The sequence below is a fragment of the Etheostoma spectabile genome, unplaced genomic scaffold (assembly GCF_008692095.1).
Source record: "Etheostoma spectabile isolate EspeVRDwgs_2016 unplaced genomic scaffold, UIUC_Espe_1.0 scaffold00018808, whole genome shotgun sequence".
Classification (NCBI taxonomy): Eukaryota; Metazoa; Chordata; class Actinopteri; order Perciformes; family Percidae; genus Etheostoma; species Etheostoma spectabile.
In genome coordinates, this window is record NW_022604483.1 from 1 (window position 1) to 27,001 (window position 27,001).

The window sequence follows — 27,001 nt, forward strand, 5'->3', positions numbered from 1 at the left end:
ATACAAAGCACAGGAATAGTAAAGATGGTTTCGATCCATCAACCTCTGGGTTATGGCCCAGCCTTTCCGTTGCTAATATAATATAAAGGCTTATTGTGCAATCTCGTCACCCTAATGTAGGTGTACCTATGTTTAAATAACACACTGTACAATTTATGTAGTGTTTTTTAATTTTACCTGTGTTTTTTTTCTGTGAGGGACAGCTCTGTCAGCTTATTTTGTAGCATGGAAGCTAGCATTGGCCTAACTAGCACCAGCCTGCTTCCAACAAATACTTTTAATTATCTCAAAACACTTTTTAACATGTCAAACTGAACAACTGGCGGTGAGCTCCAGGTCCTGCAGCTGCAGACGGACATGGATAGCTTCAGACCCGCTCACAACTATGTTGGGTGGAGTTGCAAGCTAGCGTTAGAAAACTAACCCCGCTTATAAATACCATACCTTTTTTATCTCAACACGTTTTAAACAGTCCCAAACTCAAACAATGGGGTGAGCTCCAGGTCTTGCAGCCACGACGACCACCATCAGCGTGGGTATAATGCTCCTTTAAATTACTTTTGTTGTTGTTAGCGGTCGGTTGTTAGTTTGCTAACGCTAGCTTGCTATTCCACCAACACTGGCGGTGGCCTCCCGGGGGGGTTGGGTGCGCCGCTGCTACCGGGTCTGGAGCTTTCCGTGTCCCGCTTGAGATCAGATCACTCGCGGTCGGTGTTGGGGAAATCCTTCTATAAACTGACAACTGACTCATGATGAATTTAACACAGTGTTTATTCTTGTGGTCACAGATGAAATGCGTTTCCGAGCAGTTACACGTGCACGGACCTGATGGAGACTTGTCTAGTACAAGAGGTCCCAAAAGGCACTTAGACAATATTGTCTCAAGGTTATATTGGTTCCCCTGTGGGGCCTGATTGGTCAGCTATACTGTTGCTGGGTTACAATCCCTGCCTGCCTCCCCTTCTTGCATGTCTATTATTTTCAGTTATCATTTACTTCACAAGACAGCTATGTCACTCCCTTCTAAGTTGGATGTCCTGTTCTCTGAGTTATCAGACCGTCCTGAACTTCAGTGTCCTTGGCCTCACCATCTCCTCTTCTGTGCTCACTGTAGCATATCTGACTAAGATAGCCCTGTCTGTTCTCTCCCTCCTTAGCTGTAACCCAGCTGCAAAGCATAATGTATAATATGTCACACATACACACACTCTATTATTCTTTGGTTAATTCAGTATATACTCTAAGCCAGCTTTTACGTGGCCGTTCCTGAGTGCCCTGTTCATCACCACCTCAGTCATTGTATTATTTTCCCACAAATTCCCCCTTTTCGCACCTACTAGGTGCGAACACTTTTTACACTAACTGCAGTGCCTCAACATCCTCCCCGTCCTCTGCATGGTGAGTAATGGCAGCATCCCAGCGGAATAGGGAGGCGCGCTTTTTCTTTGGACAAGGCAGTGGTGATGAGCCGGGATGTCATGGTCCGCAGGCAGGGCACACAGCAACACCCACAGGTAACTAGAATAGCCGAAAAAACAGCAATAGATGTCAAACAAGCAGTGATAAGATTCTTCATTTGCCAAAAAAGGTTGTCATCCACCCCTCCAATGGATTTTGATACACCTGAGGCGTCATGCATCTCCTGGGAAAGGGCTCGAAGTTGGTTCAAAGCCCTGGTGACCTTCCCATCCGGGGCATTGTTGTTAGGGATGACCGTACAGCCATCTCTCCGAACATGGAACAGACTCCTCCTTTTCAGCCAACAGCATGTCCAGCGCATCCTATTCTGGAGCGCCATGAGGGACGTTGGGGCCGTCTGCTCGCCAGGCCTTCGATGCATCCTAGTTGCATTGCTCAAGCGTAAAACATTATAATGCACAAAATTTTTCCTATCTACATTTTTGCTGGGAGTGACGGGGAAGATGGCTGAAAGCAGTGGTATATTCTCAAATCCTGCGGCTATTTGATCTGCCAATTTGTATTCATTCGGGACACCCCTAGGAACTCCTATGCTGTCTATATAGGTTGGGGTTCCCGCCCATGGATCAAAAGCCGGGCCTTGCATACTACGGCCCTGCGCCTTCTCTTTACGGTCAGTTGCACAGCCTTATGGTGGGTATAGTGGACTCTACTCCCACCAAAGATATGGGCATAGCTAATCTAACCATAGCACAAACTCCTGACGTTTGATTTGGGAACTTTATCTGGGAGTACAACCTAAGACCACCACAATAGTAGAATAGTCCTATTCTAGCCACTGGGCCTAGGGCTGTTTTGTTTTGTACAGTTGTGTTACACCAGTCTGGGGGTATATCACCTAGTTTGATTGTGGGCTTGCTTGATCCGGTGAGATTGAAACAGTGATATCTTGCACCCTCCCCCTTTATGGCGGTAAAATACCCTGGTTTTTCAAAGCCTGGGGGAAAGAGGGATGCTAGGTAGTACAATTGCGGGAAGCTGCTTAGAGTGTGTGAAGTTCAACATGCATGCATATCCTGCTGGGTCCTCATTAGGAAACAACGGGGCCGGTTAGTGAACATGACTGGTCTAGCTGTGGCACAGGCCACGCACCCTTCCATGTGTTGTTCTTTGGCATTCTGTATTAGCCACCTGATCCATAAATTGTCCTGGCCTGCACCTGCTGATAACTCTAACACATCTTCCACCCTCATTTTAGAGAAGTCCTGCACTATTACGTCTTCCTCCTTCAGAGGGTTTTACTGTAGTCTCTGCCATGTCAGTGTCATTCTGTGTGTGCGTGAGGGGATCCAAAATATTTATCTGCAGGGGGTTATCTGGTCACTTCCTGCTATCCATACACCTATGGCTAACATCCAGACATCCTGACCGTTCCTGCTCCCAATTGCTCTATTTACTGACAGGGTTATGGGATTTTTCGTGGGGTCTGAACTATAGTCCCGCTGTATAGATAATATCTCCCATTCATCTTGTTGTACCCACCAATCTCTTTTGTCTGTCAACCTCGCCCATGGTTTCCACCCTCCTGTTGTCCAACCCGCGTCATACCAGCTGTTACAGAGACTACCTTTCACCTGTCCGGAAGCGCTCCTTTCACAGTCCTCTACCTTTTGATAGTCGTCACAGATGTACACATCTGTGTTTTTGTAGAAACTATTATACCCCCCGCAGTCTATAGCCTGACACAAATCAAAGGTAAATGACGTGGTTGAGTCTCTCACATAGGGGAGAGTCAATCTGGCACCGCACCTTGGGGATGGGCCCTTAGTGTGTTGCTTCACTACTGCCCAAACTGCTCTTCTTCTCTCTCGTCTAGTTTCATTTCCTTTGTTACTGAGAGGTGGTTGGACACTACCGGGTGATTGTTCTTTGTGGTCTCGGTCCCCATACGCATGTTCCAACCCCAGAACTAATGCTGCAACTCCCACTACTACTACTACTGCTAGGACAACTGTTGTCTTTTTCCCAACCCCATTGCCTTCCAAGTTATGGGTGTACTACGCGGGGGCTGTTCCCCGCCAAAACATCTCTTCCATCTATACATTTTGGATTGCTTTTCTAATTTCTGCCAATGGGCGGCTAGGAGGTGCGGCTGGGGCACAATGTGTCAGGTGGTGCCAAGGTGCTCCTTTTTTACCTTTAACCTGGACCGAGTGTGAAGTAACCTCCCCCACCTCGTACGGCCCGGACCACCTGGGGTCAGTCCACTTCCTCTTGTGAACTTTGACCCTGACCCAGTCGCCTACCTTGACAGGTAGTGTTGCTTCCTCCTGCGGTTTCCTGTTCGCCAACTGGACCTGCGTAGAAAGGGCTGAAACCAGAGATGTTAGCTTTTTCATATAGTCTGTCATTTCTATTTGCTGAACATCTAACATTGGCATGTGGCCTCCATCTAGTGGAGGTCCTGGCATTTTTCTCCCTGTCATTATTTCGTGTGGGTCAAATGTGTTTCTCGTCCTTCTGAGGACCTCATAGCCATGAGGCCAATGGGAGCGCTTCTACCCATGTTAACTTGCTTCCTGCACATGCCTTAGCTATCTTAGCCTTCAATGTCTGGTTTGCTCTTTCCACCATTCCCTGTGACTGTGGATGATAAACTGATCCGAAGGCATGAGTGATTCCCAGGGCCTGTTCTACTTCTCTTAGTAGTTTGTTGTTAAAATGTGTGCCATTATCTGACCTTATTTGCCTGGGGACCCCATACCTCGGGATGAGTTCAGTTTTGAGCCATTTCACCACTGTTTTTGCGTCCTCTTTTCGGTGGGAATGGCTTCTACCCACCTAGAGAACCTGTCTACCATCACCAGAAGATACCTTTTTCCCCCTACCACATTTTCTGCGCCCATATCAGTATAATCTATACTGATATCTTGAAAACAAGCTGTGGGACTGGGTACGCTCCTTTTAGTGTGGTGTATGGTTTCTGAACATTATGCTCTCCACACACCCTGCATTCCTGACAAAAATGTGTCACCATGTCCCTCAAATTGGGGTGCCACCACAGCTCAGACAGATTCAGGAGAGTCTGTTTTCTTCCTTCATGTGTTGGTCTGTGTGCCTCAGGTAGCAACATTCTGCACATCTCGGCTGATGCTGCTATCTTTCCTTGATGAGACCTCCATATCCCATCTTTGTCTTTTGTGGCGCGCTCCGCTGCCACTGATTCCATTCATAGCTCCTGACTGTATCCAGCCTTGATGAGTGGTACATCAGTACATGTCTGTCTCCCCTTTTTTCTGAAATAAAATGGCATTGAGAAAGCCATTGTTTTCAGAAACATCCATATGAAATGGGAGTGAGTAGTCTGGGGAGGTGAGTGTCTCTGCCCTTGCTAGGGCACTTTTGAGGTCAGAGAAGGCGGCCTCGGCCTCTGTTGTCCATAGGAGGGGGGCGGTGAGACAGCGATGAGTTCTGTTGGTATAGTCAGGGATATGTGAGCGGCTGTATCCTGTGAGGCCCAGAAAAGACAGCATGTCTGCAACTGTGAGGGGCTTCTGACTGTTGGGGTTCTGTGAGACTGTCATTTGTTTAGCTTTGCTGGGCTTGGGCTTGTTTAATTCTTCCAGTTGTTTCTTAACAATTGAGTTTGTAGTCTTTTTAATTCATCTTCTTGTTGCTCTGCTCCTTTTTGGTGTTTTGACAGGAAATGACGCACATTCTCGCCCCATGTTGCATCGGTCATTGTTTGCAGGCCTACTACTCCTCCTAACTGTGTCTGAACTGCTGTGGGTAATCCCCCTAGTACCCCATGGCGGAACAGCGCCACTGTGGCGGCGGACTGGTCCCACGGTTCCCTCATAGCACGCTGCCAAATCTTTTTTGCTCTATCTGCATAGGCATCAAATTTTCATCACTTAGTCTTTTTAAATCATGCCATGCTGCATGATCCCCAACTGTGGGATACATGCGGTGCAGCTCAGCCCAAATGCCAGGGGTTACTGCTGATGCAGGCACTGATGCGGGAACAGTGGGTCCAGCTCCCCCTCTGGTGAGGGCAGCACTAGCTTCATCTGCTCCCATTACTCTACCCAATACTGCTCTGAGATCTCCCAAACACAGCTGCACTCCTGCTGTAAGACTATTGAAAGCTGTGAGGAAATGCTCAGCCCCTCCTGTCAGGGAGGGAGTTTTGCACACAGAGAATCTAAGTCACCAAAACTGTAAGGGGTGTACATCAACAGTCCTCCTCCTCCTCCTACTGGGCGGAGTGGGCATTGTAGCCCCGCCTCTGGTGTGTGGCGCGTCTGCTCTCCCTCACTGAGCTCATTCACTGTTCGACGCAGCTGCTCTTGCTGCTTTTTTATCTCTCTGAACTCTTTGTTAAGTTTTTCCCTTATTCTAGTTGATCTTCGCAGCATAACTTCGTCAGGGTCCTCGTTGGTAAATTTACCTTTAAATGTGCCTGCTACAAAACGTCTTGAGGACTTTGTGATCTAGATCTGGGCCTGCGTTTATGTCTTTTTTAGTCCTTTCCCTAGAGCTGGAGCTTCTGTCTGTTTGCTCACTTTCCCTGCTGCTGTCTGACTGTTCGCTATCTTCCTTACTTCCTGAGTCTTGTGGGTACTATGGTGAGGTGGACTGGGTCCTTTTACTGACATGTGAAAATGCTCTGGATTTTGTTGGCAAAAAGACGCTGAATATGGGGTACTAGCTTTGCTTGGGCCGGCTGGGACTGTAGCCGCTGGTTGTGGTGGAGCCGCTGCTGCTCCCCCTGGCGCTGACTGTACCATTAAATTTAGATAACATTCTAAATCCTGTACGCGGCCCTCTAATGCCGGTATCAATGGTCCTGTGGTACGTCTATTTGTAATGCATTTGGCTGTAAATGGGCAGTTACCACTGGGGCTTGGACTGTGGTTTTGATGCCGTTGGACCTGTATACGGCGGCGGTGGAGCGGAAATTCTTAGGTTTCTTATATCTGGATAAAAAGGGTTTGTTGGCGGGGCGCCTCAGCGGGCAGCGGGGTTTTCTCTGCGCTAACGGTTTTATTCTGTTCAGCTTCTGTCTCAGTTTTTGGTGAACTTTTGTCATCTTGTTTTGTCAATCCCAATTGTTTCTGTATTGCATTTGTCATTTTCAACCCCACCCCATATTTCTCTTTCTGCGCTTCATACTCCTTCTGCTTTGGTTTAGTCAATTTAAACCATTTCTTTTCTTTTCCTCCTCTGCCTGCCTTTCCGCATACTCCAACTTACTTTTTTCATACTTCACTATTTCATTCACTTTCTCCGGGGACGGCGCCCCTTCTCCCTCAATCCATCCTCCTCTCTCCCATTCTTTCACAATCTCTTTTGCTACTTTCTCCTCTCCTTTACTGCCATACTTTTTCACTGCCCCTACTACACTTTACCATAAGGGGTCGTCATTTTACAACAAATAAGCAGTGAGAAAAAATCCAACAAGCCAAACCACAACAAAAATCACACATGCAACAACGAACAACTTTTTCATTAAGACTCCATCTAGAGCCTTTTTATGTACATCTCTATAATCTTTACAACTTAAAAAGTGACCTCTCACTCCTTCGCACAAATACACTCGCGGTGGACTCGTAATATTACAATGACAATCTGTTAACTGCAACTCTTTTTCAGGATGTTCACACAGAACCAAGGGTGGCAATTCACAATCACTCATCTGAACTATCTGTCCTTAGCAGTCTCCTACCTCGTCAACCATCTGGACGTATTTTCCTCTGACTATTTGTCCCTTTTCCTCTCCTACCGCCACCCGTATTATTCAACAATTCTCTTACAACTCTCTAGTTGTTTTTCTCTGTTTAATCACATCACATGCCCCAACATTTCATCTGTTTATATCCCTTTAATTACAGCACATTCAATCAATACATTTCGCTTAAAACAACACTTACGACAGTTGAAATGTGATCACATCAATTTAGTTTTCAGCCAATAACAGAATTTGATTTTAAACAGGCTTCTGCTTACCTTTTTTGTTGAGAGCTCTCAGTGATCACACCAACGAGTCGCAGTATCGCCGCTCAGTCCCCTTCACGGGCTGCGGGATGTCAGTCCGGTGGCTGAGCTGAACCGGACCGTGGACACAATGCCAAGGTCCAGTTGGATTCTCCTGTCCAATTACGTTATCACGTCGGGGGTCGCCAAATTTGTTGGAGAAATCCTTCTATAAACTGACAACTGACTCCATGATGTATTAACACAGCGTTTATTCTTGTGGTCAACAGATGAAATGCGTTTCCGAGCAGTTACACGTGCACGGACCTGATGGAGACTTGTCTAGTACAGAGGTCCCCCAAAGGCACTTAACAATATTGTGCTCAGGGTTATATTGGTTCCCCTTGTGGGGCCTGATTGGTCAGCTATACTGTTGCTGGGTTACACTCTCTGCTCTGCCTCTTCCCTCTTTCTTCTTATTATTTTCAGTTATCATTTACCTCACCAGACAGCTATGTTCACTCCCTCCTTAGTTTGTATGTCCTGTTCTCTGAGTTATCAGACCGTCCTGAACTTCAGTGTCCTTGGCCTCACCATCTCCTCCTCCCGTGCTCACTGTAGCATATCTGACTAAGATAGCCCTGTCTGTTCTCTCCCTCCTAGCTGTAACCCAGCTGCAAAGCATAATGTATAATATGTCACACATACACACACTCTTATTTAGTCTTTGGTTAATTCAGTATATACTTTAAGCCAGCTTTTACGTGGCCGTTCCTGAGTGCCCTGTTCATCACCACCTCAGTCATTGTATTATTTTCCCACAGGAGGCATGGATTGAATAATCTTGTTTATTTATTGAATGTGATGGAAAAGAGAGTGTCATACGCAAATTCATCAAAATACTACTATCACTTCTTAGCTTTCCAGCCGCTGCATTTATCAATGTACGATCATTCTTACGCTCTGATTGGCGTGATACGAACGTTTCATGAATATCACGTAAATCCTGTCGTAAGAGGATTTCTGCGCTCATATCTAGCCCACCTCTTTTTTTTGTTTCATGTTATGTCTCGGCAAGAAGTATTATGCTTTTGGGTCGTCCGTCCAGCTCTACATCAGAATCAGAAATTCTTGATTGATCCCTAAAGGGAAACTCTGGAGAAAACCTTCTCCTTCGAGCCGGATTTGAACCAGCGACCTAAGGATTTCAGCTACATGCCTCTACAGTCCTCCGCTCTACCAACTGAGCTATCGAAGGGAGCTAGTACATATACCACACTTCCTATTCTTTTGAATGTGATAACACAGTACCCCCTGGAGGACTTCAGTGATAGAGAGCGTTTTCAGTCTCAATGCCCAGATGTATTACAAGATTTGAAGTAACATTGTATTGCCAAGTGATGGTGGTATAGTGGTGAGCATAGCTGCCTTCCAAGCAGTTGACCTCGGTTCGATTCCCAGCATCGCAGTAGCTTTATTTGAGTTGAGTTACTTTTTTTACAAGAAGTCAGCTGAAAGGTTACTTGCCCACCTGGTTTGATAAAATCTCTTTTAGTAGCATGGTTATGGCCAAAATGATAATGACAAATACTTTGATCAATATGGAGATCACAATTACTTGTGGATTTTCTTCTCCAAAGTGCTGGAAAGGAATTTTTCACCAATTGTTGAACCTCAGGTTAAAAGGAACAATCCCAGCAAGGTATTTGTCATACTAAACTATACTGTCATGATTTTTTTGTCATACTATACTAAACTTTTATGAATTTGTTTACATACTATACTATGACTTTTTTCAACATACTACGACATTTTTTGAAAAAGGGGAATTAGCTCAAATGGTAGAGCGCTTGCTTAGCATGCGAGAGGTAGCGGGATCACGCCCGCATTCTCCAGAGGACTTTAGATTCTTCTTGTTTTACAACAAGAACTATAAATCTGGACTTTTTATGACATACTACACTACGACTTTTTATGAATATTTAGACATATATACTATGACTTTTTATGACATTTTATGAATATTTTGTCATACTATACTATGGCTTATATGATTTTTTGACATATACTATAACTTTTTATGAATATTTCGACATCCTATACTATGAATTTTTTCAATACTATGCTCTGAATTTTTTTGACATACTATACTATGAATTTTTTGATTTTTTATGATTTTTGACATACTATACTATGACTTTTTTTTTTTTTCCAACATTATCTTTATTGGTTTTTTCAACAGTGTTTCCAACAATACACAAGGCACAAGTGTGCTCCCACATCAGAGGAAAGTCCAGGGTAGTTAGGTTAATGTTCAATATTCAGCTCCTTTCCTTGCATGCCAGGTTTTTATAGAATATTTTAGAGCAGCACTTATTACATATAAAATATATGAGAAAAGGAAAACAACATCCCTCACCCCAAACCACCCTGAGAAAAAACAACAAATACAACAATAACGGTTTCTCTATTTTCCAGGAGTTAGCCCAAATTATTTAGTATTGTACGTGGTTCAGAGAACACAAACTCAAATGTACAATTCAAAGTAAAGTAGTCAATTATACAAATAAAAAAGATTATTTTAGGACACTGCAGAAGACCAACCGCTACTATACTCACCCTCACCGCCACCCTCATATCTATGTTTTTTATATATTCCATAAAAGGACCCCAATATTTTGAAATAGCGATAGTTTCCCTTTTATATGAAAGAGATCTTTTCCATTGTAAGGTTGTGGATATTTCAGTGATCCATTTAATGAATTTTGGTTTACTGGTACTCTTCCATGAGAGCGCTATGACCCTTTTTGCAAGTAGGAACATAAATCCAAGGCAGTATAATTTTTCGGGACATATGATGTTCGTCAGATATAAACCTAGGATGAACAACTTGGGGTCAAGACTACTTTATACCTAGTATCGTCTCTAGAGCTTGTTTTATCTCCCCCAGAATTTGTAAAACTTTCTTGCATTTCCAGATGCAATGGAAGAATGTTCCTTTTTCTTCTCCACATCTAATACACAATCTGGGATGGCACCATTGTATTTATTAAGCTTTTCTGGCGTCACATAAGTTCTCATTAGCCAATGATATTGCAGTACTTTGAGGCGTGTATTGATAGTTTGTGTTTGTGCTTCAGCACACGCCTTCTCCCAGTCTTCCAAAGCAAGTTCTCCTGTAGATCCTCCCTCCAGGCATTGAGCTTCCATAGAGATGACTCAGAGGATCCCTCCACTAACATGCTATATAGTTTAGAATAATTCCTTTTCTAAAGGCAAGGCAAGGCAAGGCAGCTTTATTTGTATAGCACATTTCAGCAACAAGGCAATTCACAGTGCTTTACACAAAATCATTGACAGATAAAACACAAGTAAAACAGTTAAAAATCACAAGCATTAAAAACCGGTAAAAACCATGAATAGACAGTTAAAAACAAAGAGAAACATAAAACACAAGAATAAAATTTACAGTGCAGCATAAGATTTAAAGAAATGATTAGTCATTTAAAGAAAGGCAGCATCAATAGAAAGGTCTTCAGCTTGATTTAAAAGAACTGAGAGTAGCAGCGATCTGCAGGTTTCTGGGAGTTTATTCCAATATGAGGAGCATAGAAACTGAAGCTGCTTCACCCTGTTTAGTTCTGACTCTGGGGACAGAAAGCAGACCTGTCCCAGATGACCTGAGAGGTCTGGGTGGTTCATAGTGTAGTAGCAGATCAGCAATATATTTTTGACCTAAACCGTTAAGTGATTTATAAACTAGCAAGAGTACTTTGAAATCAATTCTTTGAGACACAGGAAGCCAGTGTAAAGACTTCAGACTGGAGTGATGTGATCCAGTCTCTTGGTCTTAGTGAGGACTCGAGCAGCAGCGTTCTGAATCAGCTGTAGCTGTCTGATTGATTTTTTTAGGGAGACCTGTAAAGACCCCCGTTACAGTAGTCAAGTCTACTGAAGATAAAGGCATGGACAAGTTTTTCCAAATCCTGTTGACACATAAGTCCTTTAACCCTTGATATATTCTTAAGGTGATAGTAGGCTGACTTTGTAATTGTCTTAATGTGGCTGTTAAAGTTCAGGTCTGAGTCCATGACTACACCAAGATTTCTGGCTTTGTCTGTTGTTTTTAACATTGTTGTTTGAAGCTGAGCGCAGACTTTTAATCGTTCCTCTCTTGCTCCAAAAACAACCACCCAGTTTTTCCTTCATTTAATTTCAGAAAGTTCTGGCACATCCAGCCGTTAATTTGTTCGATGCACTTAGTCAGTTTTTGTATTGGACTATAGTCCCCTGGCGATAAGGTTATGTAAATTTGTGTGTCGTCCGCATAACTATGGTAACTTATTTTGTTTTTCTCCATAATCTGAGCCAGTGGAAGCATGTAGATGTTAAACAGAAGAGGCCCCAGAATGGAGCCTTGCGGAACTCCGCACGTCATATTTGTACGCTCAGATGCATAATTACCTATAGACACAAAGTAATCCCTATTCTTTAGGTAGGATTCAAACCAGTTTAGTACTGAGCCAGAAAGGCCAACGCAGTTTTCCAATCGTCTAGTAGTATGTCATGGTCGACCGTGTCAAATGCAGCACTGAGATCAAGTAATACTAAGATTGAATTTTGCCATTATCTGTGTTAAGGTGGGATGTCATTAAAGACTTTGACAAGAGCCGTTTCAGTGCTGTGGTGTGGTCGGAAACCCGACTGAAAGGTATCAAAACTGTTGCTTAGTGACAAGAAATGGTTGAGTTGTGAAAGACTACTTTTTCAATGATTTTACTTAAAAACGAAGGTTTGATATTGGCCTATAGTTGCTCATTAGTGACTTGTCTAGGTTGTTTTTTTTTAAGAGTGGCCTGATTACTGCAGTTTTCAGGGCTGTGGAAAGATCCTGAAAGAAGAGATTGTGTTCACAATCTGTAGAAGATCAGAAGTCAAACAATTGGAAACATTTTTGAAAATCCCGTTGGTAGAACATCAAGGCAACAGGTCGAGGTTTTCAGATGTTGAATAATGTCCTCCAGGTTGTATGTTGATCGTGTGAAATTCTGTCATATTGGAACTATTTTTGCTTGAACACTGTGACAACACATATCCTGGACTTGATATGGAGGCACTGACCTGTTTGTCTAATCTTTTGAATTTTGTCTTTGAAGAAGGAGGCAAAGTCATTGCAGGCCTTGGTAGATAAAAGTTCAGATGCTACTGTACTGGAGGTTTGTTAACCTATCAACAGTAGCAAACAAGCACGGGAATTATTATTGTTTCTAGAGATATAATCAGAGAAAAAGGACCTTCTTGCATTCCTCAGTTCAAATTATAATGCGAAGTCTCTCTTTATAGGAGTTATAATGGACCAGGAGATTGTGTTTTTCGCCACCTTCGTTCAGCTTTCCTACACTCTCTTTTTTCTGTTCTCACCAGTAGGACATTTCTCCATGGAGATCTTTCCTTACCAGATACAACTTTGACCTTAGTGGAGCAATGGCATCAATAACATTTGTAATTTACAGTTGAAATTATCTACAAGCTCACTGACTGATAGCCCAGAGAGGGCTGGTGTGGAGGAGAAAAGCTGAATAAATGTGTCACTGGTGTTTTCAGTGATATACCGTTTTCTGATTATCTTTGTTTGGACACTTTTGGGCACAGAGATAGTGCCGTTAAAGAAAACACAGGAATGATCTGAGAGAGCAACGTCAGTAACCACAACCTTGGAAATGTTCAGACCTTTGGAGACAATCAAGTCAGAGTGTGCCCCTTATTGTGGGTGGCTCCGTCACATGCTGAGTCAGTCCATAGTTCTCAAAAACACAACACAGCTCTTTTGTCCCCCTGTCCTGGGGGCTGTCAACATGAATGTTAAAATCACCCGCAATGATACACAATCAAAGTTAATGCAGATAATAGACAGCAGTTCAGTGAAGTCATCAATGAAGGTTTCACAATATTTAGGTGGCCTGTAGATATTTAGAAACATCGCTTGAGGGGAAGATCTTAATTGAAGAGCAACATATTCAAAAGAAACAAAATTTCCATAACATATTTGCGTACAGTGGAATGAGTCATTAAACAAAATGGCGACTCCACCTCCTTCTTATTCACTCTATTCTCACTCATAAAACTGAAGTTAGGGGAGCTGACTCGATGAGAACAGCAGCGCTGTTATTATGGTCTAACCAGGTTTCAGTTAAAAACAAAAATCTAGATTGTGCTTAGTAATAAAATCATTGATTAAAAGATTTTTCCTGCCAAAGACCTGACGTTTAGTAAGGCTAGTGTTAGTGTTTTTCATTTTTTGGGACAGGCTGTAGCTGACAAGGAATGGATGCTAAATTTGCTAAGTTTGCAGTTAAGTGCTTATTCACCATTCTTTTCCTATTACCTATCACAACAGAAATTGAGGAAGAATTGAATCCACAGGCCCGGGCTTGTCTTGAAAAGAGTCATTAGTATCACTAGTCCTGCAGCCAAGGCCCGGCACATATCAGATAGTGCTTGCCAGATTTTGCACACAAGCGTCCTTATCAGTCTGGGGGAAGGAGTTTTCTGACATCCTGTAGTGGTGCTTGGCGTTTTACTTTTGCCCGGGGTTGAGCCTGGGGGTAGGAGGGTGCATAATTGATGGGGGAAATAAGGGAAAGGGTGTGTGGACATCAGTAGAGACCGCGTGAATCTCTCAGAGGTTCGGGGTTGGAAGGTTTGAGGGGTGCTGGACGGGTGAAGAGGGGAGTGGAGGTTTCGTGTCTCTGCTCTCTGGTCTCCCATGGTCAATCTTTGCACAGGCGGGGGCTGTGCTGGATCACTGCCGCACTTTGTTGTGTCTTCCTTTTGTTTTGTGACCTTGGCAGAGGGAGCAGATGTTAGTGCAGAAAGTAAAGCAGATTAGAGGTGAACAGCTTTACTCCTGGCTTGTTAAGGGAAAGTCTATCTGCTTTAAAAAGATGTCTGCGCTCCCAGAAAATGTTTAAATTGTCAATGAACTTCAGAGAGTGGACGGTACATTCAGTTGAAAGCATTTGTTTAGTCCCAACAGTCGGCTGAATCTCTCATCTCCTCTTCTGACTGACGGTATAGGACCAGTGATAAACACATTTGCGCTTAGGGGGGTGACTGTGTCAAGCAGTTCCCTAAAGTCCAGTTTCAGCAATTCAGACTGTTGCTTTACAACATCATTTGACCCTATATGCAATCATTCTTCATTTCAATTTCCAAGGTGGACATCAGAGGGATGGACTCACATCGATTTTGAGATGATCTAATAAAATTTCTCACTTGCAGATATTTAAAATAATGTTTGCTTGGGATATCGTACCTAGCCTTTAACTCTTCAAATGACATCAAAACCCCGTCCTCCGATTCCACCAAATCTCCTATTGTCTTTAAACCTTTTTCAGCCCATTTCCTAAAGCCAGGATCTGCCCTACCTGGAGGGAAGGATTGATTACCCCATATTGGACTGAAGCGTGATAGGGAGGAGGAATCACCTAAATACTTCTTGACCTGATACCAAACCAAGATCATATTTCTGACTATAGGGTTTTTTGTTGTTTTTTTCAGCATTTTGATGTTTGCTGAGAAAATGTACTGGGGTAGAGGGAGAGGAACAGAACAATTTTCAATAATCACCCATGGCAAGAGACATTTATCTGAAAAATGATACATCATAGTCCTCAATTGCGCTGCCCAGTAGTACCAAAGTGGGTTGGGGCACCTGAGGCCTCCTCTCTCATACGGTAGATACAAAAGTGTTAAACGAAGCCTTGGTCGTCTGTTATTCCACAGAAAGCGTATGAAAATATTTTTTAGGGCCGAAAATAAATTGGCAGGAGGTGGCAATGGGATGTTCTGAAACAAATACAGAAGTTTGGGCATTATGTTGGATTTAAGGACATTGATTCGTGCTATAAGTGACAAAGGTAGGTGATTCCATCTATCTACAGAGGCAGCAATTGAGTCTACCATTGGGTTATAGTTAACTGCAACAATGTCATTTATATGTGGTACTATCCTAATCCCCAAATATGTGAAACAGTCTACCTTTTTGAATTGGAAAGGATTCCCAACACTGTTTCTTTCTTCTGTATTAAGTAACATTAATGAAGACTTATCTTTATTTACTTTATATCCTGATATTTTTCCAAATGTATTTATTAGATCTAACAAGGCTGGAATAGAGTCTTTCAGTTTTTCTAAAAAAAGGATGACATCATCAGCAAATAAAGCAATTCTATGTTCCTGTTGGCCTATTGTCAAACCGGTTATGTTTTTATGGGACCGCACCGCAATGGCAAACGGTTCTATTGCTAGAATAAATAATAAAGGGGACAAGGGGCACCCCTGCCGACAACCCCTTTTAATTTTAAATGATTTAGATATAACTCCGTTTGTTACTATTTCAGCATAAGGCTCATTGTATAAAAGTTTAACCCATCGACAGAAGTTGTCCCCGCAGCCAAATCTTTTCAGTATCTCGAATAAATAGGGCCACTCGACTCTATCAAAGGCCTTTTCGGCATCCAATGATAGCAAAGCAGTGTCTGCTTTTTCTTCCATATTATAAATGATATCTAACACTCGTCTCACATTGTGAAATCCCTGTCTTCCTACAATAAACCCATTTTGGTCACAACTAATTATTTCGGGCAATATTCTCTCCAGTCTACGAGCCAGGACTTTACAAAGAATCTTTAAATCGACATTAAGAAGACTTATCGGTCTTAGATTTTCACATTTGTTGCAAGGTTTGCCAGGTTTAGGTAATAAAGTAATCAGGGCTCCTCTTAATGAGGCAGGGAGAATTCCCTTTTCAAATGAGTCTAAATACATGTTGTAATGGGAAAATTACATTTAACCAATGATTTTCATATTACTTATTCATAATAATATCTTCAATGCCTCTCAGAGTATTTGGTTCCTGTATCTGTCCTCAGTGTGATCTCTTTGTAGGAGACAACTGGATATGTTATGACTTTGCATTGTCCCACCAAGGATAGATGACGTGGAGCCTGACAGAAACAGTTGCCTAGAACGGTGTTTATCATAGCAGGTCCCAGGTCGAGACCAGAGCCTATCCAAGAGACAAGATGTCCTTTTTTAGCTAAGATAGAATGACCGGTCAAGACACTTGGACACACGAGGGACAGATTCAGAAATACGTAAGAGCTCCAACTGTCTGCCTGAGGTCCACTGATTGTTATGTTTGAGATTAAACTGGTTTCCAAACAAGGGTTGGTTTTCCTCTGGGGCACTGCATATAAAGAAGTGTATTACTGATTGTATTTACCAGAATGTGTGGTGTCACTTGTTACTCTGTTTCATTGTGAACTGCCATTCTCGTCATTTGTTTGATTGTTCTCTCGAGAAAATAATTAAACTCTTTCACCGAATATCCAAACTTTTAATCCAGTCTCTAGCCTGTCTTTATTTTTGTTTCAACAAGGTCTCTTCTTCATTCTACAAATTCCTCCCTCGCTGAACAGAAACTTCCACAACAATGTCAAAAAGGGGGGCTAGCAGTTTAGCTTTGAATTTCTTATAAAATTCTGTTGGCAGCCCATCTGGGCCTGGGGCTTTATCTGTTCTCAAGTGATCTATTGCTATAGATATTTCCTCTTTAGTTATAGCTGCACTGAGATCTGTACTCATTAATTCTGAGATATTGGTCATTTGGAGAGATTCTAAGAAAACATTTGCTCTTGTTCCTTATGCGTCATGTCTGAGCTGTATAGTTTTTCAAAAAAGACCTTAAACACTTCATTGATTTCTAACGGATCGGTAATAATCTCTCCCTGATTATTTTCAACTGAGGTAATATTTTTCTCAGTTTGTAATTGTCGGAGTCGCCAGGCTAATAATTTTCCAGGTTTTTCCCCTTGATCATAGAACGACTGCTTAAGACGCAAAAGTTGTGAGGCGGCTTTTGAGGCAGAAAGTTCGTTATACTGTGTTCTTAGTATCAGAAGTTTTTATGGGTGTTTGGACATAGTGTTTGATAATAATCTCTCTCAAGCCGCTCAATCTCTGCTGCCAACTCTTTTGTTTTTGATAAGTTTGTTTTGCCTTATGGCTCGTAAAGCTAATTATTTGACCCCTTATATAGGCCTTGAAGGCTTCCCACCTTGAAGAGGGTGGTGTTTCATCTCTATTGATTTCAAAATAGATGCTAATTTGATTATCTACAAAAAATATAAATTCTGGGTCCAAGAGCCATTTCTGTTTAAATCTCCACCTAGGCGGGTCTCTCCTTAGTCTTAAATCCTCATAAAGAAGATGATTTGGTGCATGGTCGGAAATTAAGATGCTATCGTATTGACAGTCTCTTATTTTATGTCTCAAAGAGGCAGAAAGTAAAAAGTAATCGATACGTGAATATGACTTATGTGTATTTGAATAACAAGAGTATTGTGAGCTCTTTGGATTCATGTCTCTCCAAATATCCATCAAATTAAGTTCCTTCATAAAGTATTGAATTGTTTGTCTACTTTTAGAGTGAGAGTTGTCAGTACCTGAACTTCTGTCCAGTTCTGGGTTCATTGTGCAGTTAAAATCTCCTGCTATAATATAGCTGCCAGACAAAGATGAAATTGTAAGAAAGAGATTTTGAAAAAACTCTGGTCGTCAACATTTGGGGCATAAATATTTATCAGATTTATTTTTTCTGAAATAATTGTGCCCTGCAGAATAATGTACCTCCCAGCCTTGTCTCTAATAACCCTTGTCACACGGAATGGTACGGATTTATGAATCAGAATCATAACCCCTCTTGCTTGGGAAGTAAAAGGTGCTGAATATATGCTGCCCTTTCACCTCCTGCCAATCCTTGCCTCCTGTCCAGACAACAGGTGAGTTTCCTGAAATAACACGATATCAGAGTGCATAGATTTCACCCTAGTCATTATCTGCTTAACTTTTTTTAGTTTCTGTAATCCTCTGCAGTTCCAAGAAGACACTTTAATTCTTAATCCACCAGACATACTGTATAACACTTAATGGGCTTCCTATTATTTTCAAATTGTTTAAAAACAAAGAAACCAAGAACATTTGAATGTTAAAAACTATACCCATGGTAATGATGAACACTGAACAGTAAATCCCTTTCGAACTCTGTTGCCCACCCTCCTCCCCCCCTTTTAGTACTCTGGTACCCATCTAACAGCTGAAGGCTGGTCCACACGAAAGTGAGGAACAGCCGACTGTGCCTGAATATTTCCCTCTTACCCCACCCCACTACAATAAGAAACTCGTTACTATTGCCTATTGTCTATGAGCTTCTGGGATAGCAAACAGGGAATATAATAAACAAATTTTTAAGTCTTACTTATTTTACTTAACTTTAGGTATTGTAATTGTCCATCCCTTTTAATACTTTGCGATGTATTGATGTCATTGTCTCACCCAGGTCCACTTTCTGATTTCAGAGTCCTTACAAAGTTCTCTGCTTCAGCTGGTTGGTTAAAGATCCGAGACTGACCGTTGTGTGTCACCAGTAGTCGAGCGGGAGGAATCATGCCGTATCGTATCCCCATGGCACGGAGTTGTTGTCTCACACCGTCAAACTCTTTCTGTTTTTTATGCACACCAGCTGCGAGGTCCTCATAAAATCTCACCGGATGGTTCTTGAATAGGATCTGTCCCTTCGTCCTGGCAGCTCTTATCACAGTTGCTTTATCCCTGTAGTTTAAGAACTTCATAATAAGAGTCCTTGGTGCAGCGGTGTTAGATGTGGTTTTCTGGCCAAGCCGGTGCGCTCTTTCCAGTGTCAGAGTGGTGCGTAGCGGTGCCAGGTTCAGAGCCTCCGGTAGCCAGTTTTCCAGAAAGGCGCAGGCGTCCTCTCCCTCCGCGCCCTCAGGAAGGTTAACCAGTCTCAGGTTAGATCGTCGCGATCTGGTCTCCAAGTCCAACACTTTTCCTTCGAGTTCTTTATTTTTATTTTCGAGGACCTGGACCTTAGCTTGTAGACCGGTGACGTTGTCCTCTGCCGCAGATATCCGCACTTCCGCCTCACCAACCCGCTCGGCGCATTCGTTAACATCTTTTTTAACATTCTCTATTGCTGATAGAATGCCATCCAGTTTGGAGGAGAAATCTGATTTCAAGTTTGCAATTGCAGCCAGTATTGCCTCTGGACCAGTCTCAACCGTCTTATTTCCCTCATTCAACTCGCAATTTTCCTCCTCCATTGACTCGCACGTGGTGGTGTTAGCCTCGCTATTTTCACAGCTAGCTTCAGAGCTCACCTTAGAAGTGAAGTTAGATAACTTCGATTGAGTCGGTTTGCTGGGGTTTTTACCAGGCTTCCTTTGTGAGAGAGGCATCACAGATGTTCCAAACGTCGTTCAGTGTCACTTGTAACGAGTATTTTCCAGGATTTTACATATAGGTAGTGGAGCCGAAGCGAACACGTCCTCTCAGCAAGCCGCCATTACCGGTCCCCCCAGACTGTATACATTTAACTTTTATACTGAGTTAACCTTATTTACAAGTGTACATTGCAAATTAATTAAAAAAATTAATTTAGCTAGTAAGTAGTTTAGTTAGTTGTTAGCATTATTAGTTAAAACAGTAGAATATACATTAGTTTGGCTAGCAATACACAGTCATACTGGACACGGAGAAAGAGGTCTAGAGCAAGGGTTGAAGCTCAGTTAATTCAAGTTGCGGAGGGGAATCGTGTGACAGACCTTTGTGATGTTGAGGAGGCATATGAAGATGCGAGCGACTTCTATGAGATGGAGTGCCAAACACCTGCCGATGAGATGGAAGAGTTCTTTGATGCACATGAACCAGACACTGAACCAGACACAGAGTCAGACACAGAGTCAGACACAGAACAAGGCACTTTGCAGGAAAATTTGGCTGCATGGGCAGTTGAGCATAACATCACTCACAATGCACGGAATTCATTGCTTCAAACACTTGGACAGTACCATCCACTGTTACCAAGTGATGCCAGAACATTGCTTGGTACCCTGCGGTCCAGCAAGATTCTTGTCCAGGAAAAAGCTGGTGGCCAGTACCACCATTTTGGTATCCTGGGCCCAGTTTTTCAAAAAATGTAATCTGGATCAAATTGATCCGGATTTAGTAATCCTTTTTTTGCGATCCGTGATCACGTAATCCATCTTACTTTTGAGCCAGTTTTTCAAAGCAACATCAAATTGGATCAATCTGATCCGTATAGGAACTTTTCAGGATCACCAAATCTGGATAACCAGTGTTCAAACAGGATAGGAATTCACAATGTAGAACTATAGATATGTAAAGAGCAACAAGTAGAATGGCCAGTGTGGGGTCAATATAAGTTTATTTTGCAAGAACGAGCAAACAGGAAGTGCAACAAGTTAGTTAGACACTATTTCTGATTTGGATTTGTTTTGGATTTCAAAAATCAGTGATTGCCATTCTTTGCATTTTTTTGGTTATTCTGTAATCATTGCATGCATCACTAATAAATATTGTGATGAATATATAGGCCTATTTATATATATCAATTATTTAGAGAAGAAAATGTATTGTTTTTGGTCAATTTTGACAGCTGTTTGGGGGATAATTTTATGAGGCCAAACTCTTTGTACTTCGCTGTAGGCCTATACTGAAAGGCTGATTACGTTAAAGCCTACCTAATCACTGTAGCCTGACGGATGAACAAATAAAATTAAAACCTTATGAATAAATAGGATATCTTGTAAGATACTGCATGATCCAAATATAGTATTATTTGATACATTGTTAAAGTTTTCATTACATTTTGGGCATGAAATCCACGCTGAGTCCACCCTTCTGATGGGATCAGTTTAATCCAGATTTTTTGGATCAAAGTGATCCAAATCCTACAAAAAGGTTCTGAAAAACCCAAACTAAAGGTTTGATCCAGATCAAAATCAAGATTAGATTATGTGATCTAATCCGATTGTGTAATCCGTTTTTTCTTTTGAAAAACCCATTTTCAACATTTGATCCAATCCGTTATCCAAAATCCTAGTGGATTACTTTTGAAAAACTGGGCCCTGGAGTCACTTTCAGTGGTGTTAAAGAAACACAAATGTCTGTTAGAGGATAGTTCTCTTGATCATGGCGGATTGATCAAAATGGCAGATTTTGAGATCAATGAACTTGAGATAGGTTTTGAGTTTGACGGGATCACACTCACGTTCAAGCTGGCAGCACTGGTGTGTGATGCTCCTGCCCGGGCTTTTGTTAAATGTGTCAAAGGTCACTCAGGATATCACGGGTGTGAGAAGTGCACAGAGGATGGTTTGTATGTAGAAAACCGGGTCACTTTTCCAAGAACAGACATGCCTGTAAGGACAGATCAAGACTTCTGTGACAGAAAAGATGAATCCCATCACCTAGGGACTTCCCCTCTTGAAAACACATCACTTGGGATGGTTTCCGGATTTCCCCTTGACTACATGCATCTTGTCTGCCTGGGTGTCATGCGCCGCCTACTTCTCCTGTGGATCAAGGGTCCCCTTACGTGTAGGCTGCCTACATTTCTAGTAAACAAACTCTCACAGAGGCTTGTGGAAGCTCGTCATATGGTTCCCATTGAGTTTGCCCGCAGACCTAGGACAGTGGCAGAGATTGATCGGTGGAAGGCAACAGAGTTTAGACAGTTTTTACTGTATACTGGTCCAGTGATTCTGAAAGACATCGTAAGCTCTGCTGTATACCACAACTTTCTGTTACTTTTCATTGGTATCCACATTTTGTCCTGCAAAGCCCTGGTTGATGACTACTTGGACTATGCAAATGACATACTTACTCTCTTTGTCAAGCACTTTGGAGAGCTGTATGGTGCCAAGTATCTTTCCTACAATGTTCCCAATCTTGTGCATCTGGCACAGGATGTCAGAAACCATGGTGTTCTGGACAGATTTAGTGCTTTCAGGTATGAAAATGCATTGTACAAGCTCAAAAAGCTCGTTAGAAAGCCCACATGTCCATTAGCTCAAATCGTGAAGAGACTTTCTGAGGGGCAGAAATCCTGTTCACCTAAGGAAATCTTTGAGCTCAGAAAGCCACACACTGCAGGTCCCCTTATGCCATTGTTTCCCAGTGCCACACAGTACAGGGAGCTGAAGATGAAGACATTTACCATTAAACTTAATAGAGCCAACAGTCACATTTTTATAAATGGTCAGGTTGCAAGGGTAAAGAACATATTTTCTGTTGGGAGTGAGGTGCACATTGCATATAGTACCTTTATGCATCAGGATTCTTTCTTTGAGTACCCGTTGTCCTCCACCACATATGGCATCCACTTGTTAGATGGCCTGTCGAGCACAGTCAGATATTGTAAGTCAGACCTGATAGGACAGAAGTCATTCCTTGTTCAGCATGGGCGGAAATTTGTTGCCATCCCTCTGTTACACAAAGATGAAATGCTCTTCACATGCAGCTCCAGCCTAAGATCCCTCAGTTGTTCTATGCCATGAAAACAATGTCTCTATTTCTCCTCCTAACTCAACTGGGCTGTAAAAGCTACTGTCTTTGTTTGCTGGTATTCACCTGTTCTATATGACAAATGTGAAAAAGTTCTTAGTCTCTCCCCTAAACACAATTTGGTGCATCCTTAAATCGCTCGGCTTTTTGCAGCAACATTGTATGATTTCTCACTTGCTTTAAAGTCAGCCATAAAAATCCCTTTTACATGGAGTGGTATTGCTAAGCTGTATTAATTGGCTTGCTTGTCTGGCCACTATAGTTTAATTGCAGTTTTGGACTTTAGCTGTTAAAACTTAGTATAGCACTTGCTATAGTGCATTTATGACTGATGTGCCCTTCACGCCCACACCAGTAACACTTCATTCTGCGCCCCTCACATGGGCACTTGCACTTACTTGCATGTCTCTTCTCCTCTGCGTTCTGAGTCAAGTTCTCTCTTTGCAGCTTATTGTTCTGCTGCCTCTGTTGTCTGATTTTTCAAAATCATCCTCACATGCACAAAACTGTTCATAGTTCTGTTGTGCTTTCTGTCTAAACACATCTCTGATTTTATATTATTATAACATTATTTTATATAAAAATACAAGACCATTATAGTACAGAAATGTGTAAAAAAAAAAATAATATAATATATATATATATATATATATATATATATATATATATATATATATAGAGAGAGAGAGAGAGAGAGAGAGAGAGAGAATTATATAAAATGTTTTTGGGGCTTTTCTTTTTTTGTGGGACTGGATTCTTTTTTGTCTTTGTTTCTAATTACAGAAAATGTACCTGATTGTCGAGTTTGAGGAGCATTTGGAGACGGCTCCCATTGCTAGTAACTGGATGGAGGATGGCCAAGCCTGGTGGCCTCCGTACATTGACAGGACAAGACTAATTAAAAGTGTCAAAAAATGAAGCCTCCACAGCCAGACAAAGGCTGGGTCCGACACCGGGTCAGAGTCCTGTACTAAACTGGTAATAACTATAAGAAAGATCAGTATATAAAAATAAAAATATTTGGCCTAAATGACATGATAGGAAATAAGCTTTTTTTCCACCTCAGATTCTTTTGACAATATAATGACAAAGTGGAAGCGGTCTTGTGACACTTCGGACCTAAATACGGACACAGAGCCCTCAAAGAGGCAATCTAAGTATGTTTGGCATTATTATAAACACGTCAACTTATTGGGACTTAAGCTTATTCACCGTTTCCCCCAGAGCTCGAGAAGTTCATACATACTCTACTCATCTCATGGAGCTAGCCTACCGTTCAGAATAAATGACAAAATAACGTCAACATTTTCCTATTTACATGTTGTGATTTGTAAAGTTACAGCGTATACATTTAACAAGGTCATATGAGACACAGCCATCTTCTAACCGTATATAAACTGGGAAGTATAGTCTCAGAAAGGCAAAGCACTGCTACTTCTGCTACTTGGGCAGAGTGATATGCTCGCAGCACCTGTGAAGCCCCGCAGAGAGTAGCATTGCTTCGCTTTTATGAGAATATAGTTCCCAGTTTATATACGGTTAGAAGATGGCTGTGTCTTGTTTTTTGTACACATTAAGTCCCAATAAGTTGGCGTGTTTCTTTAAACATTGTGTATTACCTTGCCATGAATCGCTTGAGAAAAAAAATTTCTGTTGCAGAAAAAACCCTCGGTACTCTTTGTCCGAAGAGCTTTCTGACTCAGCGCCCAATCCCCCTAAGCCAAGACAAAAAAAGCCACGAGGGCTCTGCCACCAGCACCAACTCCACCACCACCACCGCTCCTTCGGGAGAAAACACAGAGAGGTACAATGAAAAAGTTAAATGGTTATTTTTTTAAAGGTATACAGTATTACATACAGTAAATGTGTACTATCCAACTTTTAAAGTTTGGTTACAATAAAGTCTACTAACCATACTGTCTTTTCTTTAAAGCAATGGTTCAGCTTGGAGCAGGCCAGGATGAGGCGGGCCACAATCCTCCACCAATGCCCTGTGGTAAGCAGTCTGATACAGTATTAATAGAAAACTTTATTTAACAGTAGCAGAAGTATTTGTAGTACATGAGCCCTGCTACCACCAGAAATAGTACACTGTACAATGACAAAAAAATTAGGCAACAACTCCAAGATAAAGTCTTCATCGTTTGGCATGCACAGACTGATTTGTGTGACCACAGTTGCACAACACAGCTCAAATTTTCAACACCGAGCAGTTAAAACCCATGCGAGTACTTAGTTACCTTGACACATCATCTTGGCTACATTACAGATGACTTACCCACTGTATCTCATCTGCATGGCTCCATGGACCAGTTGGACAGATGAGACTGCCCATGACCTCCTGCCCATGCCGAGTGGTAAGCTCTGTGAAAACAACGACTATGGTTATTTTAAGCTTTGGAATACAAAAATTGTCTTAGCAAAATGATTCATGTTGTCAAAACAATGGGGCGGCCATTAGCTCACACAGTAAGAGCATTCCCCATGTGGCTAAGTCCTGCAGTGGCCGGGTTTCAACTCCGACCTGCGGCCCGTTGCTGCGTGGCCTCCTGTTTTCGTTGCCAACGTTAGTATCCCAATAATCAGTTAGCTAGCTAGCTAGATTGCGCCTTGCTTACCAAGCTAGCGGGCTAACTAGTGTTATATATGTATGTATGTATATATGTTATATATAGTGGTAATAATGTTATGCAGACCGTAAACGTATTAAATATATAATGTTACAGTCGATACAGTAGGTATGAATGAAATGAAAATTCATAAACCCTATTCGTACGTGATTATAATATTTTGGGACCACGTGTGATTTAGAAATAACCCCTCACATCTGAGTTTTGTGTGGCGCATTCTCACAGAACAAGCGGAGAGACTGCCTTTACTTGAATGGGCAACGTACCCAGAGGTGCCCGAAGGATATGCACATAACCCCCCGCCGCCAGAAATAAATAGGCTTTACTTTACTGTTCTATCTTGGAAAATCTTAGTTCTCTTAAAGCACCAGGTTCAATATTAGAGCGTACCTATGTAAGATATTTTCATTTCTCAACGGATCTATGGGTTTCCAGCTGCCTCTCATCTACCACAGTCAACCTCTGCTTTCAATACCGGGTGAGTCCTCCACTCTGCATCAGATCACAGTCAAGACGACCACAGTTAGTCTCGCTCATGACAAACCTTGTCATCAAAGACCATCTTGTAATCAATACAGTGTCGCCTTGCTTTATGCATGTTTATATGTTGTTGTCACCCAATAAAATGTTATGTAACTATTGTTAATATATACAGTTAATGTGTGTGATTTGCAGATGAGCAGATTGATGGAGAGCTTTTATCTCTTGGACGGAAACAGCTTGAACTCCCTGATACCTCTCCTTGGGCCGCGGCTAAAATTTCAGCCTCCAGGTCTCCAAAAAGGGTTACATGTGCTTCAAGTGTACAAGCTCTTTAGTAGGGATGAGCGAGTTACAGCATTATCGTATCTGTCTGTATCTGGTTACCATATGAATTATCTGTATCCTGAATCGTACTCGGACTGGGGCGGGGCCTAAACCGAAGTGGTCATATTTAACCCGAAGTGGTCGGGTCTCTTGAAAGGTGCGGGGGTTATACGGTATGTTATTTAAGCATGCAATTGAAGAGTTGATCAAAAATTGTTATATTTATTGCTGATTTGAAAACTATTTACATGACAGCATCGAGCTTCAGATCAATGGTGTTGTCATGGTAACAAACAAACTAACAGAACGTTTTGCAACAATTAATCCACACATGCTGTTGCAATTATGAAGTAAAATGTATGAACAAGAGTTTTTAATACTCAATCTAACTTTCTTTTTTTTAACTTTTATTTTTTATGATCAGTGTGATTTTTTTTTTTTGGTTCTTTTTTATTTTTTTTATTTTCCACACCAGGTGTGTGTGTGTGTGTGTGTGTGTAAGAGAGAAGACACAGAGAGAGAGGGGGCGGGGGGGCAGTGACAGTTAAAAAAAAAAAAATCTCCGATGGCAGAACGCAACGGGAGTTGCATTTAAACCAAGCAGCACGTCTGAAACCCCACGAGCCCAGAAATCTACTGTTACTATGTAAGGACTACAAACCCCCACGTCCCAGGAATCTACTGGTTACTATGTAAGTACTACAAACCCCACGTTCACCAGA

At 42.0% G+C, this 27,001-nt stretch overlaps 1 long non-coding RNA gene and 1 other non-coding gene across 3 annotated transcripts; both read right to left on the bottom strand.

Moving 5' to 3' along the window:
* Positions 1–8,565: 8,565 nt before the first annotated feature.
* trnay-gua (transfer RNA tyrosine (anticodon GUA)) lies at positions 8,566–8,653 on the bottom strand. The gene is given in 2 exon segments: positions 8,566–8,601; positions 8,617–8,653. It is a non-coding gene; the product is annotated as a tRNA-Tyr (tRNA).
* An 11,309-nt stretch (positions 8,654–19,962) lies between these two features.
* On the bottom strand, positions 19,963–23,722 carry LOC116682548 (uncharacterized). Of its 2 annotated transcripts, none has more exons than XR_004330445.1 (3): positions 23,635–23,722; positions 22,601–22,673; positions 19,963–20,142 (listed from the first exon to the last, which is right to left on the bottom strand). It is a non-coding gene; the product is annotated as an uncharacterized LOC116682548 (long non-coding RNA). The 2 variants fall into 2 exon arrangements; XR_004330446.1 differs by lacking the exon at positions 19,963–20,142 and adding an exon at positions 21,746–22,475.
* Between the last annotated feature and the right edge of the window lie 3,279 nt (positions 23,723–27,001).